The following is a 26,444-nucleotide window of genomic DNA, read 5'->3' as shown; positions in this document are numbered from 1 at the left end:
CTGTATTTTAAAAGATGAATAGGAGAGCAAGCCTGTCAGCTTGTTCAGTTAGGGAGGGTGGAGTTCAGTGGATCGGTGTTTGCTTGTTAATAAAATATCTCTTCTAAACTACTACATTGAATCTGGGACCTCAGGAGTGAAATACATGATTGTGGGAAAGTGCTATGGAATATTTGAAGCTAACACAACAGAGCCTTTTCCAGCTCCCTTCTCGCTCTACTCAAACCCTTTTTTTTTTTTTGCAAATTGCCACTTACCCTCTCAGTGTCACTCTCTATTCACACCTCTGCCATTGTTTAAAACCACCACTTCCTCTCTCTCAATTACCTTTATTCAAACTAGTTTCAAATTGGCATTATAAAACCTGTTTTCTCTTTTGCTCTCGTCCCCCTTCCTCCAGTTTAACTTCATGCAAATCCAGGGTTGTGATGTGGCCCTACAAATCCTCCAGTGGAGGCTGTGTGATGACAGCCTTACAGTTTTATGTATATAGGGAGATATTGTGCTGTCATTGTGTTATTCCACCCCATTCATTTCAGTGCAAAGGAAACACAATGCAACTGTCACAACTGCATATCATTTGTGGACTGATAGCTACAATGGCAACAAATGCCAATCATACAGTCTGGATTGATTTCTGTTCTGAACATGGGACGAATAAGCAAGTGTTGGCAAATTTGGCTCTCGCTTTTGTTTTCATCGGAATTCTCTGATACCCCTCATACTGAGTAAACAGAGGATGGCAAGTCCAGATAAAAAAGTCAAGCATGGAAGCAAGCACAGTTGAAGTGCAGATTATAAATTCCTTGCAACTGGGAACTTATTTCTCTTGAGTCAGAATAGTACAGTGGTACCTTGGTTCTTGAACTTAATCCACTCCAGGAGTCAGTTCGACTCCTGAAACCATTTGAAAACCAAGGCACTGCTTCTGATTGGCTGCAGGAGCTGCAGAAGCTTCCTGCACTCAATCGGAATCTGCACTGGAAGTTTGGCTTCTGAAAAACGATCGCAAACTGGAACACTTACTTCTGGGTTTGCGGCGTTCGGGAGCCACTTTTTTCGGGAGCCAAGGCGTTCGAGTACCAAGGTACGACTGTACTATGGTGCTAAATGAATTGAGAGGCTATAAACTGTGCCAATCCGATAGGGAACAAAGGCACACCAGCCTACCTCCTGCCAGTATGATTGCCTGTGCCAAACACCATCCTGCATGTACTTCACTCGCTCCAACGCACTTCAGCTCACTGACACCTTCCTCTAAAGAAACACTGTAAGGATTCCCACCTAATCAGAGGGATGGCATTGTTTATGAGAAAGCTAGCTGTTAGAACAAGGTGAATTCTACAGACTTACATTTCCATAGGCAGCTGTGCAAAATAAAGCCTTGCTATGTACCTGTCATGGCACAGCAAATGCTATTTCTGTTTACTCTCAGATTAACGCCGGGTGCAGGGTGTGTGTGTGTGTGTGTGTGTGTGTGCAGAAGGAAGACAAGACAAATGCAATGTCAGCACAGATACCAAAACAAATTGCGAGGTGTGGGAGTTACTGCAGGGTAGCGGTCAGAGCTTGTGGCTCTCCAAATGCACTTCAATTCCTAACTCCCATCAACTACAGTAGTATGGTCAAAAGGCAGGGATGATGGGAATTGTGGTCCAGCAAGCGTGGGGAAATCCTTTTCAGGCCACAAGCAGCATTTCTTTCTAGGTCACCTCCCAGGAGCCACATGGCAGTGGTGGGTGGAGCCAAAAGCAAAAGTAGGTGGAGCAACAAATGATTTTTTAAAAAAAACTTTGTTGCTGTTGGCATCCATCTGAAGTCAAACTGCTGTATTAGCAGCACTGAAGTGACCTCCCTGGTGCGCAAGCCTGAGCAGTGTGTATGGAGGTCCTGGGCTGCCCAGACAACAAGATCCCCCTCTCTTGGTCTTTCTGATATGGTCCAAAGGAAAGCAGAGCAATACATTTGGCACCAGCTTGGCAACAGAAGTTGCCAGAAGAAGGCATATAAGGCCCGATCCAACCATCTTAGGGACTCCACAGTGGATTTGTGTAGGGTTTACTCCTTGGCCTTTTCTTCTCCTGAATATATCCCACAAAGCAGTGGAGGTTTATGATCAAAGTTTTCCTTCTCCTAGATGGGCTCCCTTTCCAGGTGGATGAGCCCCATCTGCCCCTTTACTTTAGGCTTATTTCTTCACACACATCTCTCTCTGCCATCCATCTAGGCAACAAGACATATGATCAGAGCCTAAATACCCATTCTAGCCCAAAGCAGGACTGGTGAGAAGGAGTGTTTGCTCTTGAGGGGATGTGCTCTGATCTGGATAAAGAGGCCTGGTGGAACACATTCAGCCCCTGGACTGGATGCTCCCTAACCATGGTTAGAAAACCTGTATGTATTAGTGGGCAATGCTTTGCCAAGATCTTCCAGGATGAGCAGCTTATGATGCAGTGGATCTCTGTCTCAGCGGGCTGATTCCTGACTTGGCTGGGGTTAAGCCCCCAACAACAGCTCAGCTGGAGGCATGCCTGTGTTCAGTGGCTTCATTTGCTCATCCCAGCTCAGCCAGGGCTCAGCCTTCTGAGCTGAAGCTGACTGAGCCAAGGGTGGTTTTAATCCCCAAAAAGAGACGTGGGGTGGAGCCAGGGAAGGGAGACTTAGGCTGGATCTCAAGCCAGTTTCAGCTCAGTTACATGACCTGGATGTAAACACACAGTTTTTTAAAGGCTTGTTTTTCATCTTCCAGGCTTAGGCGGAGTAGTAGTAGCAGCAGTAGCAGCCCCACTCTTGAATCAGGATTGGACCTGGTGCAACTTTATGCTGGCTTCTTGCACATAGGATTGCTTCCTTATTTTCAAATCTCCACTCAGCCATGAAGCTTGCTTGGTGATCTTGAACTAGTGTGTGAGGCATGGGGTGTAACTTAATAGTGGAGCACCTGTTTGGCATGCAGAAGGCCCCAGGTTCCATCCTTGGCATCTCCTGGCAGGGCTGGGACAGTCTGCTGCCGAAACTCTGGGCAGTTGCTGCCCATCAGTGTAGCTCAGTGGTTCCCAAACTCTCCCCAGCATAGACCACTTGAAACTTGCTGAGGGTCTTTGCAGATTCTGTTGCATGTTGCAATAAGCTGTGCTTATTTTTAATGTTAACGCTTCTTTTATTTATTATATATTGTATTACAATTTGAATTCCATAAAATTGTAGTACAATAAAACACAGTGTAAAAATGTAAGAAAACAGTATGCAAAATGTATAGAAATGTATCTATCAGGAGAAATGCACACTAAAACCCTGAGAGGCCTTTTTTTTTACAAAAGGTTTGCAAACTGGCTTGGAAATATATTAATTAAGATTGTTAAGAACTGAGAGAAACCGAATTGTTAGATTCATCCATCTAAAATACAGGATTTATTTTGAGTAAAAATGCCTAGGATTGTGATGTATATCTTCTCAACATCTCCTTTTAAAGACTATTACTATAAAGGTGACAGAGAATTCTTACAGAAATGAGTGCATTTGTGCCATGTCTGGACTGGAAGTCAATATGACCAGTATTCACTGTAGTTTAAAGTCTGCAAACAAAGCGTAATTGATGGTTCCTCCACCTACCGCAGTTGCATTGAGTTTCCTTTGCACTGAAATGAATACCCTTCACATTATAATGAATGGTATGGAATAAGGGGATTGCATCCAGATTAAGTGACATTGCGTATATTTGAAACACCACTGAAAATGCCTGCAAACACCCTGTTCCACCCTCACCCTGTGACATTTTTTAGTTACTTCCAGATTCAGCATGATGCATGGATGCACAGTCACACACCTATTGAATGCATATAAGTGGGGGGCTGCTGGTAATTGTAATGTAATTAACTGCACAAAATTCTGCTACAGTAGACAGCAACATGATAACATAGTTTTTGCTGGAAGCCAAACTGCAGAAGAATTGAAACAGCTCTGCAATTAACCTGAGTTGTAAAGGAAATTGGTGTCTTCCGTTTCAAATTTCTGTCTCCACACCTTGTTGTTTTGCACAACATCCATCTTAAATAAGAGTTCTGGAAAACTCAAATGCAATCATTCCATACTCAGTGACATTTCATTTGGTCCTAATGAAATTATTATCCTACTGTGGCTTTCCCCCCTTCTCCATAAAGAGTAATAATGATTCCTGCAGCAATTCAAATAACTGGGAGACATCCGGTTACTTCATCACATTTTGCTTCATTAATTCAGTAATAAGATTACCACCCAATGTCAGAACAGAATAGTAACTTTATCTCTCCATTCAGCATTATACTTCTCTCTCTCTCTCTCTCTCTCTCTCTCTCTCTCTCTCTCTCTCTCTCTCTCTCTCTCTCTCTCTCTCTCTCTCTCTCTCTCTTCCCCCCCTTGTATTTTGTGCCGGGTGCCATATTGATATTGAAATGCAAAATTTCCAAAGCATTTTTTTTTTTTTGTAATCTTCAATGAAGACTCTCCTGTTAAATCCTGAGCCTCATTCTTTTTCTACAATCATCCTTTAAAGATTCTTCTATTTACTTAATGATCTCAAATCAAAGTACACAAAGCACATGTTAATAAAATGCTAAGGATTTTGACTGTTCAGAAACTTAGCAAGCTACTCTCCCCCCATTTTAGCTGCTTGGCAAATAAAAAATATATAAAAAGATTGTGTGCTGTCAGGTTTTAGCAGCTAATGCTTTTATTTTGCATTACATGCAACTTTTTTTGTACTTAAACTGAGCTTACGGACCAATTCAAAATGATTGTGATCTTGGTGTGTTACTCTTTAGATGGATGGCTAAATACAACCAAAAAAGTATTATCAAACCCAAACCCACTTAATGTTCAGAACAAAATTCTCTATTCCAGTAAAGGCGAGAGTTGTACAAGTTTGCTATGCCCCCACACAGAAAATAGATGTTTGCAGTCAGACTGGGTCTACTTCCTTCACAAAAAAGTTTCTGTTTTTATATCCTCTTGGGTCTGACCTCCCCCCCCCCTCTTTTTAAGGATTTGGCATCAAACTATCTTGCCAAGGGTCAAATGATTGCTTTCTCTCAGACTTTCATGTGCCTTGAAAATGAGCTGTACAACAAAGAGAATGGGTTTCCTGCTTGCTTGCTGATTCTGGCTTTACATCAAAACTGTCATCAAAAAGTTCTGGTTTCTACCATCCAAGCTTTTTAACCCATAGTAGCATGTTCATGTTTTTCATCTTTTGCACAATAATCGGGTGTCACTGTACATTTAATGTTTTGATGTGTCCCTGCAAGTCCTAATGCTTCTCCACCCTTCCTTCTTTGCTTCAGTGCCCCCCCCTTTTTGCATAAAGCTGAATGAGTGTATACCATAGTTTAACTATGCACAGCCAATTCTACAATTCCCGTGTATGGGGGTGAGCCACCATAATAACCATTCTCAAATATGCACCCCACAAAATGGGAAACAGTGTCCATTGCAAAAGTCATTATAAAGAGCAGCACAGGTTTCATAACAATGAAAGCAAAGGTGGGCTCTGTGTCATCTTGAGGAAGCATTAAGATGGATGTTGGGGAATATGGCCTTTGCTCTTTCATAATACAAGTAATTGGCTCAGGAAGCAGGTGATACCCCATCGCTGCAAACTGATTTTAGAATACATCGTAACAGGGGCTCCAGTTTTGAAAGGCAATATCCATCATAAAAAGGTTACGTCCACCAGCCATCTTTTCTCTTTTCTCTCTTTTATTAAAATTTTATTATTAATTAACATCCAAGGATATCATAAATTATTATTATTATTAATAATAATAATAATAATAATAATTTTTTATTTATACCCCACCCTCCCTGGCCAGAGCCAGGCTCAGGGCGGCTAACACCAATAAAATTTTGGTAAAAATATATTAAGAAAAAACAAAAATAAAACAAAACAACAATTTAAAATACAGGTTAAAATGCAATTTAAAATGCAGCCTCATTTAAAAAGTCAAAACCATAAGGGGAGGGAAACATAGGGGTCAGACTGAGTCCAAACCAAAGGCCAGGTGGAACAGCTCTGTCTTGCAGGCCCTGCGGAAAGATGTCAAGTCCTGCAGGGCCCTGGTCTCTTGTGACAGAGCGTTCCACCAAGTCGGGGCCAGTACTGAAAAGGCCCTGGCCCTAGTTGAGACCAATCTAACCACCTTGAGACCTGGGACCTCCAAAGTGTTGTCATTTGTGGACCTTAAGGTCAATCTGAAATACATGTACAAAGAAAAGGTAAACCTAATAATAACAACCTTAAATAATTATACAGTTAAATATTGATTTAAGCTTGTACTTATACATGCTCTTTTCTTATACTTTCTAACTAAACAAAAATAAACCAAAGTAAAAATCCAGTAAACTAAATTATGTCAAAACAGAGTTCCCATCATTTCCCGATGTAAGTTACATTTACAACATAGAATGTACTTATACTTCTTACCTTACTCTTACTATATTTTCTAATACTTTTATAACATAGTGTACCATTTTTCCTTATTTAATATTTAATTTACACAAGGGTCATTCAAACGCTGCCATAGATGTTATGTCATTATTATATTTTTGTAGGTATTTCTTAAACATATCCCATTTTTGCGTAAATGATTGTTTTGTATTTCACCTTAATCTATTTGTCAATTGAGCCATTTCTGCATAGTCTAAGAACTTATTCTGCCATTCCCTTATTGTTGGTATTCCCCCCCCCCCCTTCCAGTTCAATGCAATTAATAGCCGGGCAGCGGTTGTCACATATAAAAAGATTTCTCTTATGTTTTTTGGGATATCATTGCCTAGAATTCCAAGTAGAAATGCTTCTGGCTTCTTTGAGAATGTTAATTTAAAGATCTTTTTCATCTCATCATAAATGAGGTTCCAGAACTCTTAAATTTTTCAGCATGTCCACCACATATGGTACATATCTCCTTTTGTTTCTCCACACCACCAATGTTTGTCTGAAATATTTTTATACATCTTGGAGAGTTTTGATGGTGTAAGGTACCATCTGAACTGCAGTTTCATAATATTTTCTTTAATTGTATAACATGCCATAAAATTCATGTCAGTTTTCCAGAGTTTCCCATTCACTCATCATGATGGTGCGTTCAGTGTCTTGCACCCATTTAATCATTACCGCCTTCACCTCCTCCTCCTTGACTTCCCAGTCAAGGAGGAGTCTGTACATTCTGGAAATAATCTTGGTATTGTTATTTAACAATTCTTTTTCTAATTTTGAGGGCTCGTTGTTGAATCCATTTTTTTTGTCTTGTTTGAATGTCTCAAAGAGCTGGTGATATTCTAGCCATCCTGATAATTGATCTTTTATTTCTTCATCTCTCTTTAATTTTATTTGGTTACCATCTTGAATTAATAACAAATTATAAGTGAGCCAATTTCCTTTCATATTTTTGTTTTTAACCACCATGGCCTCTAAAGGAGAAATCCAACGTGGAGTTTTTGGTTCCAACAGGGCTTTATATTTTGCCCATACTTTAAACAACAAATTTCTTATTATGTGGTTGGTAAAGCTGTTATGTACTTTTGACTTGTCATAATTTAAGTAGGCATGCCAACCGAAGCGAAGATCATGCCCCTCAAGATCCAGTACATCTGTATTCTTTTATCCAATCTTTTATCCAAGAGAGGCATGCTGCTTCATAATAGAGTTTTAAATCAGGTAGGCCGAATCCCCCTCTCTCCTTGATATCAATAAGTAAAGTGTGTCTTATCCTCGTTCTGCACCCCTGCCAAATAAACTTAGAAATTTCCTTCTGCCATTTTATTATACAGCCTGTGCCCCCGATAATTGGAATGGTTTGAAACAGAAATAGTAGCTTTGGCAAGATATTCATTTTTATAGCTGATACACAAATTTAGTCTACTCCAAATCTCCATATTCCTTTTAACTTCGGACCATGTGTTAATATAGTTGTCTTGATAAAGATTAATGTTTTTCGATGTTAGCCATATTCCAAGATATTTTATTTTTTGACAGAACCTCAATTGTATTGTCCTCTCAATTTCTTCTTTCTCTTGAGCCATGAAGTTCTTAGCCATAAGTTTAGTCTTTTTACTATTTAGTTTAAACCCCACCATCTACCAGCTGGTCCAGTTTACGGGCGATCAAAGTCCCGGCTGCGGACGTCGGGACCGGGGGCAAGATGGCGAGGTGGGAGCAGGAACGAGAGTCCAGAAGCCAGGAGTCACGAAGTCAAGGGTCCAAGGATCAAGAAGCAAGGAGTTACAAAATCAGGGGTCCGAGGATCAAGAAGCAAAGAGTTAAGGAGCCAAATGCAGCAAGGCAGGGAACATGTTGCTGTGGCAAAGAGTCGAAGGGAAATGCTGACCTTATATACCTTCCTGGCTCTTGCCACCAGGTGCTGTGAGTTACCAATCGACCTCACCTGTGCAGCCGTGCCTTGCCTCTTCAGAACAAACTTAGGAAGGCCCTAGTCCTGTAAAGTCCTACTGGTCACAAGGCCTGGCTCCTGCACACACTCCTGACACCAGCCATCTTTTCTCATCCTTGTCATCTGCTATAATTTACTACAGCTTGACATACAAGTGTACTCTCTGGATGTAAGTTAAATGAAAAGTTAGTCAGCCCAGCTTGTGTGATCATTGCAGTTTGTTTCCAGGCAGGACTTGGCAAATCTGTCAGTTTTGGTTTCTCTTATTTTCTCGTCTTCTCCTCCAGTCTTTGGTTCAGTTCTCCACACTGACACCTCAGTTTGGGAATTCTTTTAATTAGAAATCCTTCTGAAAATTTCTCAGGGTTTGAGTCTGAATCTCTCCTAACAGACACATTTTTGTATGCAATTTTGCCAAATAGACACAATTCTGCAAGCAATGCTCCCTAACATAATACAATTGTGTATGCTGTTTTCACTGATATATGGATTTGTTTTACCTACTGTATGCAGTTTTTGCTTGGCTGAAGAACAAGACTGCAACATTCAGAGAAGTGCGACACCCCCCCCCCCAAGGCTGTGTTTCAGCTTGCATATTGTTTTGGGATCTTCAAACTAGAGAGACATGCCTTTAAGTGTGGGTTTCATTGAATGGTGAATTTTCCTGAGGATTCCCCCCCTTAAAAAACAACAACTGCAAACGGATGTGGAAATGTGGAAAAGTGAATTTAAGACAGGGAAAATGAGAGACTGCAATTGACAGATCCGTCTTCGCCTAATTCACGACTTGGAGGCGTCAGCCTTTGTGGGCATCATGACTGAGTGCTCCATTCGCACTGCTGATTACACACTCCACCCAGAGTTCAAGTGCACAGGAATCCATTGGTCACAAGCAGTTATCCAAAAGGAAGGAAAACACCCTATCAATCTATCTGCAAAGCAGCAGTGACCCCAATGTGCACCCAGGATCTCTCTCTCTCTCTCTCTCCTCCCCCCCCACCAAGTTTCTGTATAACTTTCTATTTCACAGACAAAGTCTGGAAGCAGTCAGCTCGAAGGCACTCTCCAAGCCAGTAGCATCCATCAACTGCAAACAGTAACACTTTGTTGCAGGCCATGACAACAGTGCCCCTGTCTCCAACAGAAAGATGTAGTTCTTTGCAGCTGCAATACCACCAATGGAATTTGCTACGGTCGGTCTTTTGCAGCAAGCGCTGAGTAAATGAAGAACCAGGGCAGGACAACAGTCCTTTAATCTAATAACACAGGGTTTGAAATGAGATCCAAATTGCAAAGGAGGGTTATACACACCCACTCTCACTTTCTATGGCCAGCTTTGTCAATTGCAGATCTGCCATCTTGACCACTTTAGATGGCGATATCAGAGTTGATTCTCCCAATGACCTGTCTAAATGGTGTTATCCCTTATATCCCATTTGGTCATTTGAAGCACAATAGCAAATTATTGAATGGCAGAACCATATGACTTGCAAGCAGCTCAGTTGGTTAGAGTTTGGTGCTCATAATGCCAAGGTTTGGGGCACTTGAATATTCTTGCATTGCAGGGGGTGGAGTAGATGATCACCATGGTCCCACCAACACTACAATTCTGATTCTATGACCTCCCTCTCCCAAATTTGCATCTAATAACCTAATTAATTAATTATTTGGTTAATGATCCAGCTGAACCATTCCCTCCTTTCATTATTGAGGAGTATCCTGATGACTTTTTAAAAACATGTTGATATTATTTATTGTGCTTTTCTTTAAAAACAAAACAAAAACAAAATTGAAGTTTAATGTTACCTGTAAGGTGACCTGGAATTTTCTAGGATGGGACATAAATAGTATAATGATAAAAAAAATAGAGAGATGGATGGATGAATGAATGAACTATCCAGCATTATTCAGTCTTAAAATGGATGGGATGTTAACACAATTTGGTGCACATTTAAAGGCAAACCTATCTATTTTGCACTTTCTGAAGGACTACACAAAATGAAATAAAGCCATCTTTCAAAATCTGCAATTTTTTGTGGATTTTTCAGTGCAGTTTTCTGGCCAAGTAACATGTACAAAAATGCACAAACTATAATAAAGTGTGCATTAAAATGTATGTAACACAGAGGGATACTTCATATTGCGGAAAAATGCTTTGCAAAAATTTGTATATTAGGAGAAATTCACACTAAACTGATTTTTCATGAGGACCTTCTTTAAAAATAAATAAATCACAAAGTAATTTTGGAAATGTGAAGATGGGAAAAATGAGAAACTGAGAGAAACCCAGATTCCCCCATCCTTACTCTTAACAAAGGCAATAGGAGCCGACTTTGTTTATGCTTATTTAACATGCGTCTAGGAATAGAGATGATGACAATTTAATTATTTATACTGCTCCAACAGTGGTGTCATGTGTGTGTGTGTGTTTGTAATATCTTACAATCTAAGTGTTGACTTTGGGAGAAAGAACAAAGTGTGGAGGGTAAAGGTGAGATGCAAGAGCAAGATGGAATTACAGCAATCTACCTTAAACTGTAATAGTTTTTATACTTCTTCTATTAATATGGGCCATAGATAGAGATTTCTGCTATTTATTGTAACATTTCTATCCTGCATGGCTCTCCCCTCCCCTCCCCATTTTATCCTCACAACAACCCTCTGAGGTAGGTTAGGATGAGAGACAGTGAATGGGGATTTGAACCCTGGTTTCCCAGGTACTAGTCCCACATTCTGACCATTACTACCCTATACTTTAAGAATTGTGGCTGCTTTGATGAGATTTTTCCTCATCCCCTCTCTGCCCCCCCTTTCCAAATAATGTGATTGATTTAATTTTTTTTACTGCCCTTAATTGAAAAGGTATCAAGGTGGCATACGATGTAATACAAAACAATAATCCTAGTATCCTACAATTAAAAAGGTCTGAATACAATCCATTTTTAAATGCCACAAAATCTCTAGCAACAGCATATTTAATGAATAAATCATGTCCTCCCTAAAAGAGGGCACGTGTTGCGGTGAGACCTGGAGACTAACCTCCTGTGTTGTGGGTGGGTAAGATTGGACAGTCACAACACCCGATTGGTAGGTCCCATGATGTTGGGTTCAATCTGGCCAATGGGACGCAGTCCAAACAGATCGAGGGACCTATATATACCCATACACGTGACCCAGAGCTTCCTCTTTTGGCTCGTGCATTCGGAACAAGCTAACAGCGTGTCCTCTGTGCAGCCGTCAGTCTTACCTTCAACCGATCATCTTTGGTGATTTCTTTCTGTTATCTTTCTTTTTCTTTAATTCATTCCTTATTTATTCCCCCCTTTTTAAGTTGATCCCTCCCCCTTCCTTCCCCTTCCCTTCTTTCCAGCAGGGCTTTCACCCCACGGGGCTTGCAACCCCTGAGCACTCCTGGTTGCAGAACCTGCTGCTGCCCATTAATCCTTGCTCTCCCTTTTGCAGTGCCTTTAGTATTGTGAACATAAATTCAGTACTCCCCACCCAGTAAAGAAGGGATTGAGATGCCTATCAAAAGGAATCCCAGTCCTGCTCTCCCTTCTAAGAGGGTGATTAGAGGTCTGTTTCAGTCACTGCATTCAGCGCCTGCCCCCGCGGTTCCTCAGCTTACGCTGGATCGCTTGGGTGCAATTATGGCTAATATTGGTTCAGACCCTGCTGCCATGACAGGGTTCAATACAGAACTTGAAATGCTGGCCCAGCAATTTGGGGGCAGCCTGACTCTCAGCTGGCCCCTGCATGTCATCCACTGTTTTTGAGGCTCATGGTCCTTTGGATGTGAGTGAAGGGAGCGAGGTTTATGACCCTTCTGGAGCCTTGCTTTCCCAATTTCAGCCTTCCAGGATACCATTCCCAGCTAGTCCTGGGGTCCTCCTAGGAGTATGGGTGCTATGGTACAGTGGGCCTTTTGGTCTGGGCTTCCTCATTCACAGTCAGCACCCCCAGGATCTAGGAGCTGAGGGCCTCAACTCACACAGCATGTGGGAGGTGGAATTTCTCCCAACCAAGCTCCTCACATGTTTTTAGTTCTGTGCAGGTTCGGTCGGCCCCTTCAAGGGAAGCACTCAGTATCCAGTCTTCAGAGGAGGATCTCCCAGTGCCTAGAGTTCCTTCTTCGGGTGGCAAGCGGCAGAGGAGTCATCGCTCCAAACGCAGGGCTAAGGGGCGCAGAGATGGTGATTCCTCCTCGTCTACTGGTACATCTTCTCAGACCTCTGATGATGATTCAGAAGAAGTTCTGGGTCTGTATTGGGATCATGGTGAGGGGGCTTCGGGCCTTCCCAGGTGGGTGTGGCAGCATACAGCCAACATGCACAGGGTCAGATATGGCCAGAAGACTCTCTGCAGGCCTGCAGTCACCCCATCATCAGGTGCGATTGCCCAGCGAGGTCAAGGCAGACCTCGAGATGTGGCTGGAATTCCTGAGGGAGTTCAATGGCATATTCCTGTGGCAGGATACTTTGAATCTGCAATTCGATTTCCAGGTCCATTCGGATGCTGCTGGATCCGAGGGTTTGGGGCTTTATTTCCGTGGCCGTTGGTGTGCTCAGCGGTGGCCTGAGCACTGTCAGGGTACAGCCATTACCCGTGATTTAACATTTATTGAGTTCCACCCCCTTGTAGTAGCAGTGCACATCTGGACCTTGGAGTTCAAGGACCAGTGGGTCTGTTTCTGGTCTGATAATCAGGCCATGGTGAGCGTTTTGGCGAGGCAGTTGTCATGCCCCAGCAGAGTCTCTGCCCTTTTGCACACATTTGTGCTATGGTGTCTCAGGTTTAATATTGTGTTTTCTGCCCATTTTATTCCTGGCACTAATAATGATCTGTCACCCGGGCGTTACCTTCCGTGATGCATCCCTTTACAGGCTTAATGGGGTTCATCTGTCTGTAATTGGGAATGATTTGTGGCTGACAGCAGTGTCAGCGGGGTTAAGGGATAGGTTAAAGGTGTGAGTGGTTGGTGGTGAACGCGGTGCTTGTGTGATGGCTAGGCACTGGTTCAGGTGATAGGGATGGGAGAGCGGTCTCACCATCCCTATGTGAAGGGTATTCCATTAAAGGAATCCAGGGACTCAACTGGTTTGGTCAACTCCCGAGAGGGGTTTGTGCCCATGCCTGAGTCCAAGGGGGCATCTGGGTGGTGAACATAGTCTGTTCCCAGCTTTTTGCCTACCCAGGTGTTCACCCTTGGCTGGCCAATGCTGGTGCCCTGGGTCAGCGCTGCCTGCAAGGGTGCAGGGAGCTAGTCAAACCAGAGCCTATGCAACCACTCACCTTCTGTAATCAATAAAGTTGTGGCCTAAATTCTGCCAAAAGCCAAAACTAAAATTTGAGTCAGGTGTGTATTTAGGGGGGAGGTCTCTGGGTCTGAACACGCAAAAGCACCTTCTACTAGAAGCCAGGAAAGACTTACAGGTTTTTGACACTTTCTTTAAAAGTTGGTGAATTCCTTCTCTTTCTCTGCCTTACACACACAAAAAACTTGGGAATGCAACAAAATGTGGCAGTGTGGAAGCTTCCTGTTTAGGAAATTCTCCTGGGTAGGGTGCAATGATTTTGCTGAGCATGCATTATGTATAAAGTGTGTTTGTGAGTGTCTTTTCTTTCATTCTGTAATTCTCTTTCAGTGCTCTGCATTTCGCAGCCTCCCTGGGTGCCCATGTTGCCTGGGCTCTCCTGTAAGGGCAGGCAGGTGGGCTCTCCTGTAAGGGCAGGCAGGTGGGGAGGCTGCCTGCTGTGTGACTGACAGCTGTTCGCCCCCTCCCCAAGGGATGTCTTTTTACTTCTATATAAATCAGCACAGAAAGATTTTTTTTTTTAAGGGTGAAAGGAAGAGTTTCGCTTAAAAACAAAATCAGCAACTGCACCACTCTGAGGTGCTCAGTAATCTGCCTCCCTGGCTGACTGTGCTTAGATTAAACTTTCTGGGAAGATGCCATGAGGTAATATTGTCCTATGAGGATTTTTAAATCAGAAAGGGGAGGCAGAGTTCTGGAGAAATGTTCCTGAAGAAACACCCTCTCACCCATCTGTAGCTACCTCATAACAAGAAGATAAGCTCAACTCTGCACTCACAAACTGTCTAGAGAAATTCTAATTGCCCTGAGAAACAGGCAGAAAAATAGAAGCTTCTTTCATAGGAGAATAAAGCATTTGAGTAATTAAGGGACAGGTTTTGACACAGCACTAGAATTTACCCATTTTACTCTGACAAGCCTATTCAATTGTTTACAGTTCTTCATAATGAGTCAGTCTAATGTATTATTATTTTGTACGGGTTTTAATGGTGTTTCATGTTTTATTGTACTCAGTGCTTTTTAAAAAAATAGAAAAAAAGGTGCTGGTACTCTCCATGAAGTTGTTACGGTAAGTGCCACACTTTTAACATTTGGTGGGGGCGCGCACAAAAGTGCTGATACTTCATACCCCCAGAAAAAAGCACTGATTGTACTTGTCAATTTGGTAGTACAGGGTCCTGGCCTTTTATATGGGGAGTGGGTGGGTTTCTTTCAATATTCATACAAATAAAAATAAATACAGAGACAAAACATAGGTGGCAGAGATGAGATGCTGCATACCTAACGTACTTAGTGTGGACTGGATGGAGGGACAGGCAGGTGAGGCCAGGTTGTCATGGGAGCCACCAAGGTCACTATTTTGAAGAGTAGGCCATGCTCTTTTCTACTTGAGGAGTCCAGAAATCTGCTTGGTTTTTAGATAGGCCATGAGGGAATAAGAAATCCTGTTGGAGCCATTGGCCTTATAAAATGAGAGAGAGCAAAACATCCTTTGGTCCCCCTTCCTTCTGCCCAGTTCTCTAAAGCTCATTTCTTTACATCTCCTTCTGAACTGTTGCCCCCCCCATCCGTCTGCCACCCTCTCCATTCCCTCCTGTAATCATGTGTCTTTATAGCAGCAAAAGAGTCCCCAGGTAACTATTTAGTCTAAACAAACCATGCAGCTTTAATGGAATTACCTCAGCCTTACTAGTAAATAATTTATAGGAGGCAGTAAATAAAATATGTTTCTTCATCTCTCTCTCTCTCAAACACACAGAGAGAGACAGAGACAGGGGGAGTCAGTTGTCAAGCGGGACGTTAAGCGAGAAGATTGTAAAAGCGCTCCAAATGAAAAGGGGGAACACAGTCAAAATGAAAGGCAGAAACCAAACAAAGCTTGTTTTTTCTCCTTCTTCCTTCTTCTCTGAAAGCAGAGACATGAAACGAGGCTTTGGTGCCATTGTGTGACTGGAGGGTGAGATGGCCCCTAGCCCTGAGGAGGAATGAAGTGAGGGATGTTGAAGCAAAGGTTTGTGTCCATTCAAGGGGCTTCTGCAGTGCAAGGTTCTGTATGTTGAAGATCAATTTAATTGGATTAAGAATGTAAGAAAAACCCTGATGGATCAGGCCAATGGCCCATCTAGTCCAGCATCCTGTTCTCACAGTGGCAGACCAGATGCCCCAATAGGAAACTCACAAGTGGGATGTGAGAGCAACAGCACTCTTCCCGCATGGGATTCTCAGCAACTGGTATTCAGAGACATACTGGATGGTAGCCACTGGTAGCCTTATCTTCCATGAATTTGTCTTCTTTTAAGCCTTCCAAGTTGGTGGCCATCACTACCTTAACATGGGAGCAATTTCTAAGAGTGGCTATGTTTTTGGCTCGCGCATTGTTTCAGGAAGTGCAGACTAGGCATGTTCCTCTTTCAATGTGAAATGAATTGAAATTCTCCCCCATATCTATTGCAAACTTTGACATAGTAAATGAATATATGACAAAAACCCAATAGAAATTCGTGTTGTAGTTCATAGGCTCATTGACAACACAAACAGACTATGGGACTTCCTTGTCTGGACAAGAAATAGGTCAGGCAACATCTCCTTCAGCCCTGGCTTAGATGACTTTTCAAAGGGAATTAGGCAAAGGTATGGTGGTTGTGGTGGGGTGGGGTGGTGGTATCTGTCCATAGATATTAGTTATTTATTAGTCAAATGTAGAATCTAGTTTGTTCAGAGGCAGTGTGCCACTGAATGCCAGTTTACTGGAGAGCAATAGGTTTGGGAGAAGAAATACGTCCATTTCTTGTTCTAATATGAACCTACTTAATTTGCACTTCCTGAACTGAGAAGTGCAAATACTTTGTACTTTGCACTTCTCCAAATCCTGCTCTCCAACAAAAAAAATGTGCACAAAAGTCCACATCTTTGTAAAAAGAATGTATAAAACTGCATTATATTAGGGCAAATTGGGGCATCTGGGCAGGGAATGAAAATGCAAATATTAGGAGAAACATACACAGAAATGCAGTGCTTTTTTGGGATGGGGTGCAGGGGTACACATATTCCTAAACATTTTATGAATCTTTGTATTTTTGTCCATTTACTGTTTTTATTTTCCCTGTTTTGAACTATAAAATGGTGGTTTTCTTGAGTCAAAATGAGAGTACCCCTAAACATATTTTTAGGGGGGAAAAGCACTGTGGAAATGTATGCACATTCTTGTGTAGATTTTTCTTTTTTAACTGGAAATTCAAAACAATTGATGTAAAAATAGGGTGAAGTTGTTGTAAACAAAATCTCCCCTTATTTCCTTATGGAGTACACAAGAGCCCTTATAGAGTTCTTTGTAGGTTCTCCATCGGTAGGAGAAAATAACAGAGGCCTACCAGAGAATACTGAGAAGCAAATCAGCTAGTAATTAATTTATTAAACTGTTGCAACAGGGTGCTTCCCTCACACGCAGGAAAGAGGAGGAGGACCACTAACCATATGTGCTTGCCCTTATATAGCCATTTTGAAATTCCCTGCCCTAGAGCTCAAGACCATCCCTCCATACATCATACATACACCACAGAAGGGGTGTAGCCCAAGACCACCCCCTACAAACATCCTACCTACATCACAGAAAAGGCGGTCTACAACAGAAATATGAATGTTGTTGTTTTTCCTGTCTGCCAGGTTATCTGATAATGCCTTATCTGATTGCCTTTCCTGGTAGTCTGGCCATTCCTTTGAGATGGTGATTACCCAATTCCTGAGACAATGGGAAGGTTCCCTCACCCGCTCCCTTCTTGCAGAAAAAACATTTGGTCAGTTTGGGAGTCAAAATGGTTTCAGGACTGTCTTCCTGTGCTTCTTCAGAAATGAGGTTTATATATTTATGTACATGTTTGCTTGGTACATTTATGAACATTTATTATATATATAAGACCTTACGATTCTTATTACAAAGTTAAGGTGGGAAAATATGAAAACAGGGAGAAACTGAAATCAACTGATTCATACATTCCGCTGCCCCGCTTGAAAGCATCACAGATGAATTTGGTTGGCTGCTGTGGGAAGCAAGCTCTGTTCATATATGTATTCAGTACAATCCTCCACCTCCCACCTCCCAGGAGATAAATCCCACCAAGATGACTTAGACCAGGAACATTTCATAGCTGGTCTGCACCCACCCACCTTGGCCTGGTCCAGCAAGTTGTGTGTAATCTTGTTTAATAGAGATGTGTACCATTTGCCAGACCAGAAGCCAAGTTTAAATATGTTGTTTCCCCTCCATCATCGTTTCCCTTGCCCTCTGTGTAGATATTTGGTCATTGAAGAGATCTTCCTGTTCTTCTTAGGTCGCTGTCTCTTGTGATCCCCTTGACCATGAAACTGGAGCCCTGAATACTTGACCCACATTCTCAAGGGCATCTGTTTCAGCCTGTAATTGCCAACATGCCTCATCTGAAACCCGAAACTTTGGCTCTAATAGTATTAACAGAAGCTCTGGCTTTGAGCAAGGAAGCGCAATGGGTCATCTTTGCCTGGATGACCATAAAGCACCTTAAACCACCCTTTCAAAGTTTTGCAGACTCTGTTTTGTGTTGTTCCCATTGCAGTTGTAGATGTGTGATTGGCTGCTCGTGATTCTCAGTTTTCATATCATAGAAAAACAAACAAACTGTCCTCTCCACTGCAGAGAATACAGCTGGGTGGAGGTCAGCAGAACCTGCCCTTGCAAGGGTGCTTTGCAATTTTATTTAGCAAAATCATTTATTTGTAGATAAACATAAGGCAAATTCAGCTGCTCCAGGCAATGCGCAAGAAAGCAGTTCAATGAACCAATATTATAAAACAACATAAAAAGTTACCATTAAACCACAAGGAAACAACTAACTCGCTAAATGTCTATGTATCATCGCTCCATCTAATTTATTTAAAAGCATTTGTAAACCACTTAATATTTTAAGAAATCTCCATGTGGTTTACAACATAAGACAATAAACCATATCATTAAAACAGAAATGCAACATAAAACCAGTAAAACAGTAGCATAAAGCATACAAAAGCAAATAAAAACAGGAATTCGGGGAATCCAGACAGATAAAAACAGGATCAGAGAAAGCCTGGGCAAAAAAGATATCTCTTTACAAGATGTCCAGAGCAAATGATGGATGCCTGCTACACATATGGCAGAGGGAAGGAGGGCATTCCATAGTACAGAGGCAATTGCAGAAAATGATATTCTTTAGGATATGGTGCCAGAGGTAGAATTTCCCCAGATGAAATCTATCATTTATCTGCAGAGAGAGAGAGAAGAGAGATATTTAAAGGCAATTATATTTGCAAAAATAATGGGTTTTGATTTTAAAACATTTTAAAATCTATTATCCTTCTTATCTCACTTCATGCAAATACAACAGAATTCAAATGATGAAAGCATTGAAATAACATGCCATTAAATATATACAACTAATAATTAAACCCATTCATCAGCAGGCAATAGATCATTTTTCTCCTTTATCAGATTACACATGCATGCACACACATTTGGCTTTGGTCTTTGAACAGGTTCCTCTCAGTCTGGCAAGAAAAGCAGTTCCTTATTCCCGTCAAAGTGCTCATATCTTCATGGGTATATTCTTATTAAACCATCCATTCTGCTAGGTTACAGACAATTGCAGTATTCATGATGCAATCACTGTTTACCAGCAATTTGCATTAGTAGTTTCAGTGCTGGTAAAAAAAATAAAAATATTCTCAATAGCTGTTTTGCTTACTGGGGGTAACTCTATCCAGGCCAATATCTGGAAATCTTGCAAGACGAAAACAAGACATGGCAGCCATCATTAGTCAACACCAAAGACCTTAAATACAACCAATTAATTGAAAGCTGCTTATTAAATAGTTTGACACATTTGATGTAATGCATTTAATACAAAGCACCTACAGTTTCGATATTTCATTGTCTCCTAAGGCTATGTTCTCTCTCCGTTATTGGGGGCAATATGCCGCTGAATATCCATTGATGGGAATCACAACTGGGAAGGGTTTCTGTTGCCCTCAGATTCTGTTTGTGGGCTTCCCTTTGGGGCATGTGGATGGCCACTGTAAGAACAGGATGCTGGACTAGGTGGGCATTGGCCAGAGCCAGCAGACATAATCTTCTTATATTCTTGGTCTGCTGGGAATCTCAACTGGAGAGAGTGCTGTTGAATTCACACCCTGATTGCCTCCTTCACATAGGCATCCATCTATGGGAATGCTTGGCTTGATCAGCATTTGACCTGATTTGTCAAGACTCTTATGCTGTTATGTTATTAACTGAAGACTTTCCATGAGCAAAGCCTGTTTTTGGCCACCACTGAACCATGGTCTCTCCCCAATGCTCACCTTTCCTACTGCAAAATGGCAGCACAATATGGTTTCACTACCCCATCCAACTAATGGCAAAGCTGTCCCTTTCCTACCCACTCATTGGGTGGACTTTACTTATAATTAGGGCACCTTTCCTTAAATACTTGCAGAACATCATCCAACCTGCCTAAATGGGTAACATCAGTCTACATCTGTTCCAACATTTGCAGGGTCTGGAGAGGCTCCCCCCCCCCAAGCTTGGCTGCGAGATTTAATATGTGAGCCGAGATATATTTCACGAAAACACGGTGCTCCGTCTGTGTCTGCATCTGCTCCTTTATATTAGGGAAAGTGAAGCGTTTTGATACTAATTGCAGCGAAACGGTGATGTGTTCACCCTGTAATTGACTTAATGAAGTTCATATGAAACTTCTGGAAATGGTTGGGTAATAGGCTCCCCATTGAGCCCATTGTGGGTGGGAAGGGAGAAACTGCTGTGTTGTGAAGGTAACGTGCCCTCCCAAAGGGTCAAAAACAAGTGTGACCATGGAAAAACTAGTGTTCTCACTAGATATGTTTTGCAAAATGCTGATACCACAAATGCCACCTCCAGTACATTGGGGGAGGGGGAACAATGACAGACCTTCATACACACCTTAGAAACCATAAATCAGAAATCTTGATGAAGAAATTGGGAGTGGGACATAGCTCTGCAGTAGACTGCATGGTTTGCATGCAGAAGGTTCCAGGCTGAACTCACAGCATCTTCAGGTACAGTTGAGAAGTCTACTGTCCGAAGCCCTGGGTAGCTGCTGCCAGTCAGTGCAGATAACACTGAGCTAGATGGACCAACAAATTATGGTCCTGATGACCACATGTTTTATGTGTTGGAGATCCCCCCCCATGCAACAATCATCAAATCCCAGTATGTTAGAAGGATGAGAAAACTCCTGGATAGATATATTCACAACCCTAACATCTCATGAACTTAACCTCGATGATAACATTTTTTTATTATTATCTAGCAGTGCTGTTCAATTGCTTAACTCAGTTGTAGATTCAGGTAGATAGCCATGTTGGTCTGATGCAGTTGAAATATATATAAAAATAAAACAATTGTCCAGTAGCACCTTAGAGACCAGCTAAGTTTGGTCTTGGTATAAGCTTTTGTGTGCATGCACACTTCTTCAGATACCAGCTCAGTTAGTTAGAACATGGTGCTGATAGGACCAAGGTTGTGGGTTTAATCCCCGTGTGGGCCAGCTACATATTCATCCATTGCAGGGAACTGGACTAGATGGTCCCTTCCAACTCTGCAATTCTATGACTCTATGATTCTAATAGTGTATCCTCTTTCAAGGGATTCTTTTTTTAAAAAAGAAAGAAAGAAGAGCCCTCCCCCAATTACAATTGTTTTTAGAGCTAATCCTAAATATCCCTAGAATATATCATTGGTTTACTTTCAGGCATTCGTCATTTTTACTGTTTACCTGGCATGGAGAAATAATCCAGAAAACACTAGCATCCTTGTGAGACAATACCTTCCATCTCTTCCTTTTTTCTGGTCCTTGTTTCTGAGAAATCCAGAAGCAAATTCCTTGTTACATTGCTCATTTTATTTATTTCAACGATTTGTATGCTGCTTAACCACAGTCATCTCTCTAGGTGGTGTACAAGAAACCCACAACAATAACAGTAAAGTACAAGTTAAAACTATAAAATCAGAATTCAGCTAAGAAGTCTGATTGAATAAAAGAAGTGTTCATTAAGCACCAGAAGTTCAACAGGGAGGGGGCTTTTCTGACCTGAACTGGAAGGGAGTTCCAAAAAACTGGACCCACAATACTGAATGCATGTCTCCATCTGGACATGAGGCATGCATCAGAACCATGGGAGACCCCTAGCAATGACTCCCATCTTAGAGATTGAGCAGGGATATTAGGTATCAGGCAGCTGCTGAGGTATCTTGGACTCAAATCACCCACTATGGTGAGATGTATTTTAATTTAAACTAGGGTCATTTGTTCCAAACTAGCATATTATGATGTTGTTGTTCACACTGGCTAGTCACTTTATTTTAACGAAAAGTAACCTCAAAGCAACTTACAATATATTTAAAAATTAAAACCAGTGTAAAACTAAAGCAAAATAAAAGCTAGAAACATCCATACACATATGAAAGGCGGCCTAACACATCCCACCTACTAAAGGAGGCCACAATACTGTATCTAAAATTCTCCAAGTTCAAGGCCAAAGGCTGGCTGAAAAATGCTTTTGCCTGGTGCCTAACACTAGCCAGTGATGGTGCCAGACGCAGTTCCCTCAAGACAGCATTCCATAAGGCCCATTCTCATTTTGCCATTCCCTCTTCACCTCCCTTGGAGATGGCACACTGAGCAAGATCTCACATGGTGAACATAGGGTGAAGGCTAGTTCATGTGAGGAGAGGCAGCCTTTGAGGTATTGGGGCCCTGAGCTGCATAAGGTTTTATAGATCAAAGCAATTTAGGCAAAACCTTTTTCTGGGTTATGTAAGTGTCCAGCCTAGCAATTGCGCTGTCAATTAATAGAACTTACAGGGGACAAAATCAAGCCTCCATCAATGGATAGTCGTCTGAGATGATGGGGAAGTGCTTGGGTATGTATCCTTAGCAGGAGAAAGCAGTTGTAGGCATTTCTTGGGCCACCTTTTCCCAGGGAGCTGCAGGGCTGAGTGAGGATTTGAATCTGGGTCTCTGCATTCCTGGTCCAGCATCCTGACCACTGCAGACAAATGTCTTAATTTTAGTTATTTTGATATGGGAGGTGAGAAGCAGTCCCTTTTGGTCTCTAGCAGTTGCTGATACAGTTCGGACCTGGGCAGTGTCCATGGAGGTCCTAGGCTGCCCAGGTGACAAAACCCCGCTCTCAATTGCTCTGTTTTAAACTCTGCATTTTTACTCTGTTTGTAAGTCACCTAGATACTATTTTTGCATTAAGCCATGCATGTAGTAGTAATGGAGAAATTCTAAGAGCCCTTAGAATTTCTCTCTTTCTCCCTCCAAAATCCCTTCAAGTATACAGAAAGAGAAAGAGCCAGACTTTTCCTGTAGACTCACAATCTTCTTATTGGCATGCTAGCTTTCCACATACAAGATTTGTTTATTTTTAAACAGATTCAGTGGAAATGAGCTTTGATTAGCTCTGATCTTCCGTGGCAGATGTAAATTGTACAATAGATGCAAAATACACAATTCATGCAATTACTTTTCTGCTTTTTGAGGGGAGAAGAATGTTTATTATCTTTATTAGAGTACACACAACCAAGGGTCTGCTTTATTATACATCTTGAAGACTGATTTATGGCCCAAACTGAAGATCCTTCTAGCCTGAGAATTGCTGTAAAACCAGGGAACACATTAAACTTTAACTACTGTAATCCTAGATAACTCTGCTGTTTGCTTTTACTGCAAGTTTGTCAAAGATTTAGAGGGATTTGTGTGTGTTTTTTCTACTGATGAATGATCCTAACACCTAGAAGGCTTCGGGTGGACAGAGAATGATCTCATGCCTTCAAGATCAAAGCCAAGTACTGCAAATAGTAAAGTAGCAAAGAGATGGTTCACACCAAAATAGTCATCACCATGTACGTACATTCAAATCTGGTCCATTTTTCAGAATCCAACCTTAATTTTAAGCCTCTCTCTTTAAACACACTACATACCAGGACCAGAGGCTTATGGCTTCCAGTGATGACACTTCCTTGTCCAAATGCTCCAAGGAATAGTCCATGTATTTAATTACCTGTCCTGGGAAATCACTAGAATGCTTTCCCAAAATATATGTGTGTGTGTGTGTGTGTGTGTGTGTGTGTGTGTGTGTGTAACTAGCACAGAGATGGGCAACCATTTTTCCCTGTGAGGGACCACATTCCCATGTAGGAAATCTGTCAGGGGCCACATGCTGGCAGTGGAAGGAGCCAGAGACAAAAGTGTTCTAGATTAACTGGGAATAAAGTCTTCCCTGCTTCGATTTTCACCCTTGTCTCTAGCTTCGTCTTGTCCCTAGTTAAGGGCTAATGGAAGTGAAATAAAAATAAGAATATTGGGGGTGGGAGTATTAGGGTCTCAGAAAAGGAGTGATGAAGGTGAAAATAATGGAACAAATATTTGTAGTTAAGTCATCCTGGGTCTCACGTATGAGGCACTTTCAGGTTGACTGGACCTTCACAAAGTTCATTTTCACAATGTCATATAAGATTGAACACCAAACTCTTGAAAAGTCTGGCTGGGAGGGAGTCTAGCAGTTGAACTTGGTTGGCAGCGGGAGAGCTGGTTAAAACAGTTGTGGGCTTATAATGTGTGTGGGAGAAAGTACAGAATGAATTCTGCCATCCTCAGCGATGAATAAGAAAAAGAACTAAATCTATAAACTCTCTCCCCCGCACAGGTAGGTTCTTCTTTTTTAATAATTATTTTAAATAGAAGTACTCATAAAATACTTGCAAAGCATTTTCTTGGGAAGGGCTGTAGCCCAGTGCTGAGCACCTGTGCAGAAGGCCCCAGGTTCAATCCCTCTCATCTCCAGGTATGGCTGGGAGAGAACCCTTTTTGGAGTTCTGGAGAGCTACTGCTAGTCATTGTAGATAATTCTGTACTACATAGACCAAAACAGCTTTCTATTCAATTTATTGTCTATTTTTCTTCCAAGGAACTCAAAGTAGACAGTTCTCTCCTGTGTTTTATCTGTACAACAACCTGATGGCATAGGTTAGGCTGAGAGGTGGTGCCTGGCCAAAAACCACCAAGCAAGCTTCATGGCTAAGTAGGGATTTGAAACCTGGCCTCCCAGGTCTTAGTTCCAACAGTCTAACCACTATACTATCCTAGCTCTGGTGCATGCATGTTTGTATCCTCACAACAACCCTGTGAGCATCATGGCTGAGTTGGGATTTGAACCCTGCTCTCCTAGATCCTAGTTCCTTGCCTCTCCTATTTTGCCTCTGCTGGTTCAGACTGCAAGCTCATAGAGACAGAGACCTGTCCTCTTTATATTCTGTAGGGTGCCATTTAAATCAGTGACGCTATAATGCATTGATGATGATGATGATAATGTAAAATTACAAATCTTGGAAGCGGCCCTCACATCTCATATGCGGAAGGGAATGCCTTTTCCAACTGACTTCATTGTGGCTGCAATAAATGTGCACGGTAGTTCTGAAAAAAAAATAACATAAAATATGTGTTTCCCTCCGGAATTGTTGCTTTATTTATTGCTCTACTTTTTATTGCGAGGTTTATTTATTTGTCATTTACTGACCAGTTTTTTATATAAAAAACCTTCATCCCATTGTAATCTGAGGGCAGTGTCCAATAAAGTAACAAAGGCAAGATTGCAATTAGTACAGCAAAACCCTTTTAAAAAACTATAATAAAAAACTATATCAAACAGCAAATAAGAACAGATTAATCATAAACTCAAAACCCCCAACATTAGTTAAAACCAAGACAACACAACTCAACCAGAATATACATTAAGTGGATTTAATGGATTAACCCCATGTGGTTAATCAACTGTAATTACTTTAATCAGGTAACAGCCCCAGAAAGAAATCATTCTCAAAAAGCTTTTTTTTTTTTAATTACAGGGATGGTGGACCTGATGTTCCCTGAAGTCATAGCAGCCAACTCCCAGAGGCTGAGGTTCCTTCAGCCCCCCCCCCCCCTGTAAATATTTGAGAGGGCTGAGCTCCTGCAAAGTTGATGGGCATTGCCATTCAAACAGTGTGTGTGTGTGCGTGTGCCCACACCATGTCATGTGATCAATTATATGGGGCAGGGCTTTACCTGGCCCTCCCCCCAATATTTTACGCAAGTTTGCAACCCAGCCAGAAGTTGCTACATTACAACTGCTATAGCCTCTGACTTTTTGCCATGCTGGTTGCTGCAACTGATGGGACATTCCCAATGGCACAAGGAGGGTCAACACCCCTGTTTTATCAGGTTCATTCCTGGTCTTGCTCCAAGGAAGGTGTTGTACGTGAATATTGTGCCATCTTATCCTTGCCAGGTCAGTAGGGCTGAGAGAGCCCTGTTGTCAAAGAATCAGCCTATTGCATTTCATGGCCAAGCAAGAACTTGATGACTATACAGTGGTGCCCCACAAGACGAATGCCTCGCAAGACGAAAAACCCGCTAGACGAAAGGGTTTTCCGTTTTTCGATGCGCTTTGCAAGACAAATTTCCCTATGGGCTTGCTTCGCAAGACGAAAACGTCTTGCGAGTCTTGCGATTTTTTTCGCTTTCCCCCACCCCTTTTTCTAAGCCGCTAAGCCACTAATAGCCTTTTAGCCGCTAAGCCTTTAACAGCCGCTAAGCCGCTAAACTGCTAATAGCGCTAA

General features: G+C 41.9%; 1 long non-coding RNA gene across 1 annotated transcript; it reads right to left on the bottom strand.

Annotated features, from left to right (window-relative positions):
• Positions 1-17,183: 17,183 nt before the first annotated feature.
• LOC309361948 lies at positions 17,184-21,616 on the bottom strand. Its single transcript, XR_014164707.1, has 3 exons — positions 21,526-21,616; positions 19,489-19,575; positions 17,184-19,008 (listed from the first exon to the last, which is right to left on the bottom strand). It is a non-coding gene; the product is annotated as an uncharacterized lncRNA (long non-coding RNA).
• Between the last annotated feature and the right edge of the window lie 4,828 nt (positions 21,617-26,444).

This window comes from Podarcis melisellensis (genome assembly GCF_964234715.1).
Source record: "Podarcis melisellensis genome assembly, chromosome: Z".
Taxonomy (NCBI): Eukaryota; Metazoa; Chordata; class Lepidosauria; order Squamata; family Lacertidae; genus Podarcis; species Podarcis melisellensis.
Note: the sequence above shows the minus strand (reverse complement) of the source record. Positions and strands in the feature narration are given on the sequence as shown.